The sequence below is a fragment of the Haematobia irritans genome, chromosome 4 (genome assembly GCF_050003625.1).
Source record: "Haematobia irritans isolate KBUSLIRL chromosome 4, ASM5000362v1, whole genome shotgun sequence".
Lineage (NCBI taxonomy): Eukaryota > Metazoa > Arthropoda > Insecta > Diptera > Muscidae > Haematobia > Haematobia irritans.
The window spans coordinates 178,545,657-178,553,914 of record NC_134400.1 but is presented as its reverse complement, the minus strand read 5'-3'; the positions used below and the strand labels follow the sequence as shown (position 1 = coordinate 178,553,914).

At 32.1% G+C, this 8,258-nt stretch overlaps 1 long non-coding RNA gene across 1 annotated transcript; it reads left to right on the top strand.

Annotated features, from left to right (window-relative positions):
* The first annotated feature begins 245 nt into the window (after positions 1–245).
* Positions 246–902, top strand: LOC142233227 (uncharacterized). Its single transcript, XR_012721362.1, has 2 exons — positions 246–306; positions 706–902. It is a non-coding gene; the product is annotated as an uncharacterized LOC142233227 (long non-coding RNA).
* Positions 903–8,258: the final 7,356 nt, after the last annotated feature.

The following is an 8,258-nucleotide window of genomic DNA, read 5'->3' as shown; positions in this document are numbered from 1 at the left end:
AATAGTCTATATGATTGTGTAGTAACAGGTTGGCAAAGTATCAAACCTAATTCCCGATATGATCTTGTTCAGAAAATATTTGAGGTAGACAATACATAACACTGCCTCATCTGAACACCATAAAGATTTTGTTCGATCTTTTTTTTGGCACTCTGTCAATTTTCTCGCAAATCCATACATATTATTCAAATTCCATTTTCAACATTATTTGTATGCTGTTTTTGGTCATTGTGTTTAGAGCTGCTACAACAGCAGCAGTTTCGTTTCAAGAGCTTTGTGAATTATGACTGACAGGCATATTAAGTAGTAAGAGGCCAAAAATTATTATCGACATTGTCTGTTCTACGTCAGATACGTGCACAGGAACTGCATATTTGACGTCAAGGCATTCACTAATAGAACGAATGACATTCCAAAATCGTGAACGGACGAAAAGGAAATGAAACAGAAACGTTCACGAAAAATCTGAAACGGAATGTTCACGATTTCGTTCACGGACGTTCACGATTTCGTTCACGGACGTTCACGATTCCATGTACGATGTTCTTAAATCGTGAACATAATTCGAAACAATACACGCTCACGATCAAAAACACACTCACGAAAACGTCACCTACCTGTTTTAGATTTAATTCTTGCTCATACGTTAATCACATCCCAGCAAAAAAAGCGTCGCCAAAAAAGTAATGAAAATGTTCTTTTTAGATCCGGAAGTGGTGCACAATTGACGCAGAAGCGATGAATTTAACATGGACTTGTCATAGGACGGAAGTGCTCCATTTCAATAGCCGTTTCACTGAATTTGCATCACTTCTTTAGGTGTGATCCGAATTCAATGTTTTGGATGTAAATTAAAAAATTCTGCTATATTTTGTCAAATAAATAATTTTTATAATTTTTAATGGATTCTAATGCTTTTCGGAAACGTTTGACCTCAAATATTTTCAAAAATTCACAATTTTTCAGATTGGATTTAGCATTTTTTTCGACTAAATTTAAATAATTTGTACCATTTTATGAATTCTTACTCTGTTTTGAACCTATTTGAAACAAAAAAGTTAAAATTACACATTGAAAGTATGAAAAAATTGAATTAAAAGAGCTTCCTGGGTAGTTAAAATAAAGAACGTCATTGGGAGTGCCTCTTGTGGAAGTGCTTTTAAAGTTTTGCCTTTGGAAGAACTTCCATTTTTTTTGCTGGGATCTTTTAGTTGAACATTAAATTGAAAATGTCGTGAGTCACATGCATTGTCGTGAATCGTGTTTTACTATATTATATAGATGATCCACTTTTCTCCGGGGGAAAAAATGTGTCAGTTCCAAAAATTAAGTTTCTGACATTTCGTTTTGATTTTTTTCGTAAAGAGTCAGTTCAAAACATTAATTTTCGTGCATTTGCTTTTGTGTTGTTCGTAAAGAGCAAAGCTGCTCAAAATTAGATTTCGTATTTTCGCGGTTTTGGTCATAATTTTTTGTTCAAATATGAACTTTTAATATATTTATATATTTATAAATCCCGCTGGTGCATCATAAAGGTTCTAATTTTTGAGTAAAATTGGCAAACTACAAAAAAGAAAACGAAAGAGAATGTAAGCATCGTTTGACACGGATGAAACATCTATATAATATAGGGTCTATGGGTATGGGCTATCATTATATGCGCCAGTTTCTACCACACATATCCCCTTACTCTTCACAAAATATCACAATGACGCTTCTTGCAATAGTGATGGAAAAATACTCTCAACATTTTTATGGAACATTTCCCATCACAGTTGGGAGTCTATGGTATGCTAGTATGGTAATTCTAGGTGGGTCGTGCTTGAGCATGCGTTGGTAAACATTATCCCCTTGTTAATGTGCGTGAGTAAAATTTCCCCGCTTGTTCGGGTAAGTAGTGAATGCTTACTTATATGGCTACCTATTCGTAAACAGCCCTACTTATAATCCTGACTACCGCCCTTGTATTTGAGCGGAGAATTTAACAAGGAGATGTCGCTCAAAATAACCAATAGATTATTCTCTGCATTATCGGTAACCCCCCATTTGGTAGCTGAAAGTTACTCACACAAAAGGGTGGTGAATATGTGGTAGCCAAATAAGCACTTTAAATCTATACCCCATTTGCTGGTTTATTCTGAAAATTAATTTTATTGTTTTTAATCAAGGCTTTTTTATTAAATAGTTTTTTAATATATAATTAACAAAATTTTGTGAAGATTATACAAACAAAAAGAAAAACAAGTATATACGGCCGTAAGTTCGGCCAGGCCGAAGCTTATGTACCCTCCATCATGGATTGCGTAGAAACTTCTTCTAAACACTGCCATCCACAATCGAATTACTTAAGTTGCGGTAATGCTTGCCGATGGCAAGGTATCTTAAAACCTCCTAACACCATCTTCTAAATTGTATGTAAGTCCATACGTGGTATATATTAAATCAAAAAAGATAGATCCAATACGTATATAATTCAGTTTGACAAAGTAGACATAAAATTTTGACAAAATTTTCTACAGAAATAAAATTTTAACAAAATTTTCTATAGAAATAAAATTTTCACAAAATTTTCTATAGAAATAAAAATTTTGACAAAATTTTTTATAGAAAGAAAATTTTGACAAAAATTTCTACAGAAATAAAATTTTAACAAAATGTTCTATAGAAATAAACTTTTGACAAAATTTTCTATAGAAATAAAATCTTGGTAGATTATTTTTGGCTCGAGTGGCAACCATGATTATGAACCGAATAAAATTTGAACAAAATTTTCTATAGAAATAAAATTTTGACAAAATTTTCTATAGAAATAAAATTTTGACAATGATGAAAATTTTATTATGAACCGAATAAAATTTTAACAAAATTTTTTCTAGAAATAAAATTTTGACAAAATTTTCTATAGAAATAAAATTTTGACAAAATTTTCTATAGAAATAAAATTTTGGTAGATTATTTTTGGCTCTAGTGGCAACTATGATTATGAACCGATATGGACCAATTTTTGTGTGGTTGAACCAATTTTGGTATGGTTGTTAGCGACCATATACTAACACCACGTTCCTAATTTTAACCGGATCGGATGAATTTTGCTCCTCCAAGAGGCTCCGGAGGTCAAATTTGGAGAACGTTTTATATGGGGGCTATATATAATTATGGACCGATATGGACCAATTGTGGCACGGTTGTTAAAGATCATATACTAACACCATGTTCCAAATTACAACCAGATTGGATGAAATTTGCTTCTCTTGGAGACTTCGCAAGCCAAATCTGGGGATCGGTTTATATGGGGGCTATATATAATTATGAACCGATGTGGACCAATTTTTGCATGGTTGTTAGAGACCATATACCAACAACATGTACCAAATTTCAGGCGGATCGGATGAAATTTGTTTCTCTTTGAGGCACCGCAACCCAAATCTGGGGATCGGTTTATATGGGCGCTATATATAATTAAGGACCGATGTGGACCAATTTTTGCACGGTTGTTAGAGACCATATACCAATACCATGTACCAAATTTCAGCCGGATCGGATGAAATTTGCTGCTTTTGAGGCTCCGGAAGCCAAATCTGGGGATCGGTTTATATGGGGGCTATATATAATTATGGACCGATGTGGACCAATTTTTGTATGCTTGTTAGAGACCATATACCAACACCATGTACCAAATTTCAGCCGGATCGGATGAAATATGCTTCTCTTTGAGGCTCCGCAAGCCAAATCTGGGGATCGGTTTATATGGGGGCTATATATAATTATGGACCGATGTGGACCAATTTTTGTATGATTGTTAGAGACCATATACCAACACCATGTACCAAATTTCAGCCAGATCGGATGAAATTTGCTTCTCTTTTAGGCTCCGCAAGCCAAATCTGGGGATCGGTTTATATGGGGGCTATATATAATTATGGACCGATGTGGACCAATTTTTGCATGGTTGTTAGAGACCATACACAAACACCATATACCAAATTTCAGCCGGATCGGATGAAATATGCTTCTGTTAGAGGCTCCACAAGCCAAATCTGAGGGTCCCTTTATATGGGGGCTATACGTAAAAGTGGACCGATATGGCCCATTTTCAATACCATCCGACCTACATCGATAACAACTACTTGTGCCAAGTTTCAAGTCGATAGCTTGTTTCGTTCGGAAGTTAGCGTGATTTCAACAGACGGACGGACGGACGGACGGACGGACATGCTTAGATCGACTCAGAATTGCACCACGACCCAGAATATATATACTTTATGGGGTCTTAGAGCAATATTTCGATGTGTTACAAACGGAATGACAAAGCTAATATACCCCCATCCTATGATGGAGGGTATAAAAATTAATATTGGTGTAAAGATGATTTTACTATTAAATTGGCCCTTCTTTTTCCGCTGCATTGTCTCGCGCAATTGTTGTTCTGGAGGTCCATTGCTGCTAGGAAATGAAGACGCCGCTTCTGAAATTAGAATATAAATATGAAATACATAAATACAACTGATATGTAATAGAATAATAATTAATTTGTTAACTTACATTTTTGAATTTCTTTCCTTTTGAATCACCATAAGCCCTCCGTATTCAACCAAACGCATTGAAACCAAAAGAACAACGGAACAAATCATTTGACTTGTAACGTATTCTAGCGGGACTTCGTTTTTTTTTGTTCTTTCAACATCTTTTTACGATTAGGACAAGCATAATATCTTTCTATTCACTACGCGTAAGCACCAAAACCAAATTAAGAACATAATTACTTTTGTGTTTTGCTTAATTTTGCTCGGCAAACTATTTCGTACATTACTTTTAGATACCGAAATTAAATGATCACTTTTTTAATTTCTCTCTCATTTTTTCTGTGAGAGTAACAGGGTCTTTCTTATCGATTTCATCCTCAACTGGTAATGCCCAATATAGTTTATCGACTATTTAATGGATTACTTTATGGTGGTGAATTGGGTGAAACGAAATGGTTCATTATATGCGTATAGAAAAAGAGTCTTTAGTACTTTTTGAAATCATTATTCTATGCCAAAATAACCGCCTGCACATGTGGAGTGCTTATATAAGCAGGGAAAAAGCGACAATAGCTATTTGCCGAATAAGCGGGTCACTAATGCGTACACCTCTAGTACTTTACTGTTTTGTATTTTTTGTTTTTTTTTTTTTTTTGAACTTTGGTACCTTTATGTGCCATTTTCAATAAAGCCTGCTATCATATCTGAAGACCTCAGCTCGGTTTTTGACAAAATTTCTAGTTTTTAACTCCGTACAATTTTGTTTATAAATGGTAAATAAATGTACTAATTTGAATAAAGACAACACAGAAAAAAATTTCACGAAAATTTTTCCAATTAAAATTTTAATTGAGTTTTAAAAAATATTCAATTAAAAATTTAATTGATTCAACAAATTTTTTAATTGAAACAAAAATCCATTACAAAAATTAATAGTGTCAATTAATTTTTTAATTGGATCAATTAATTTTTTAATTGACCTTCAATTAATTTTTTAATTGATACTATCATTTCTGTGATTGAAGACATTTCAATTAAAAAATTAATTGGATCAATTAATTTCGTGATTGAACCAGAAAAATTTTGTTTTGTGTGAACATATGCATTCCAAGATTTCACCTCATGCCAAATGTGATGTCTGTAGATATTTCTTTGTTCCACAATCTGCGCTTGTTCAAAGTGGTACAATTTGGTGCTTTTTGGTTCCATTTTTGTACTTTAATTTACAACGTATAACGCCATTACATACGTACTCAATATATAACTTGATACCCAATTTCACGGATTGGGAACAGCACATAGATAGACAGAACGTCTCAGGAGGTGAGATGATGATGTTTGTATGTATTTATGATGTTTCGCATTGGTATTGAAACTAATGTAGGGCGTAACATAGTCGATGCAGTTGTACTTGTTTCTATATCCGAAATCAGATGAGAAGCAGGAAATAGGAATATATTTTGTTAATTTTCCTTAACTTTAAGAATTTGCCAAGTTTGTTATAGACCAAGGGGGAGGAGAAATGACTTTCACTTAAGGTCATGTAATACCAAAAAATGTATTAGCAAAAATTCTTACGGAAAAGATTTGCAATTCTTTGTTTTCGCTTCTGGCAAGGTAATAATGAGAAAATTTTTTCATTCAGAGTATGAAAGAGCAAAAGTTACATCCCATCCACTATGGCCTGTCCGGCCATTTGTTTGTTGGTTGGTTGTTTCATTGTGAATGCTGAGGATGACCCTGACATTGAAAACAACAGAAACTGATGTTGAATTGCTTGCTTGTGGGTGGGTGGATGCTGTCTAAAGAGCAATCGCTATATATATTGGTTGATATATTAATGTTTGCTTCTGTTTGCGCCATAAAAGGGGGCTAGTATGATATGTTGGTTTTAATTGAATGGAGAGTTCATCGTAAATACATATACACCGTAGCAAATATTCTAATAATGAGCCAGTGGAAACAGCTTTGATAGAATTCAATCGAATTTCTTGCGTAATTTTCAAATGAAAGGATTTTTATACATCCATAGACTGAAATAAATGAAATGAAAATATATTTGAATATAACTATACACGTCGCGACTTACTCCTTATGAGGAATTTAGAGGAAAAAAAGTGTTCAATAACAATATTCTTTCAATTCAAATAGGACTTTTCCTTAAAGTTCCATTAGACGATTTTGACCAACATTAAAAGATTACTCGATTTATAAAAAATCAAAAGTCAATCGATTTTGAAGATTTCAAAAAGTAAACCTGGACTTTAACAAAGAGTCGATTATCCTACATCCCTAATTCCTGCAGTTGTTCACTGTTCATCATGTTGACCCTGACATTGAATAGAAAATTGAAAAGAATTATCCGTAATCGAATGAAAAAATGCCTGCCATAAATATTTCATGTGGGTAGAGATATTTAATGGAACAAAAGCAAAACAAACAAAAAATGTTTCGCCAACATGAAGTAACAATATTGATTTTGACCAAGTCGAAACTCATATACTCTACATCATTTGATTTGAATTTTTTGGATCTGCTATAGAAATCATCTTAGAATCGCTTTCACACAAGTTAACTTGTAAAATTTAAATTTAGTAAAATTGTGTGAAAATTATTTTGGTGCATATCAGAATAATTTGGGGCTATACCAAAGAAGGGAACAAGAGTACCAGTCAGTTGGAGTTGCCGGTATACCAAAAATGGTAAATTTGTTACTGTTCGGTAGATTGGTAGAATTCCTGATGTTTTGGTAGATTTTGCAAAATATTTCTCTCCAACTAAGAGGTACTTCACTTCATTTTCTATTAATACAATTTTGCATAGAAATAATATGTTGACAAAATTTCTTATAGAAATAAAATTTTTACAAAATTTTTTATAGAAATAAAATGTTGTCAAAATTTTCTATAGAAATAAAATTTTGACAAAATTGTCTATAGTAATAAAATGTTGACAAATTTTTCTATAATAATAAAATATGGACAAAATTTTCTATAGAAATAAAACTTTGACAAAATTTTCTATAGAAATAAAATTTTGACAAAATATTCTATACAAATAAAATATTGACGAAATTTTCTATAGAAATAAAATTTTGACAAAATTTTCTATAGTAATAAAATGTTGACAAAATTTTCTACAGAAATAAAATTTTGACAAAATTATTTTGGTGCGAGTTCGGCATATCAGAATAATTTGGGGCTATAGCAAAGATGGGAACAAGAGTACCAGTCAGTTGGAGTTGACGGTATGTCACTGTTGGTAGAATTTTACCAAAAATGGTAGACTTGTTACTGTTTGGTAGATTGGTAGAATTCCTGATGTTTTGGTAGATTTTGCAAAATATTTCTCTCCAACTAAGAGGTACTTAACTTCATTTTCTATTAATAAAATTTTCCATAGAAATAAAATGTTGACAAAATTTTTTATAGAAATCAAATTTTGACAAAATTTTTTATAGAAATAAAATGTTGACAAAATTTCTTATAGGAATAAAATGTTGACAAAATTTTTTATAGAAATAAAATTTTGACAAAATTTTTTATAGAAATCAAATTTTGACGAAATTTTCTATAGAAATCAAATTTTGACAAAATTTTCTATAGAAATACAATTTTGACAAAATATTCTATACAAATCAAATATTGACGAAGTTTTCTATAGAAATAAAATTTTGACAAAATTTTCTATTGAAATAAAATTGTGACAAAATTTTCTATAATAATAAAATGTTGA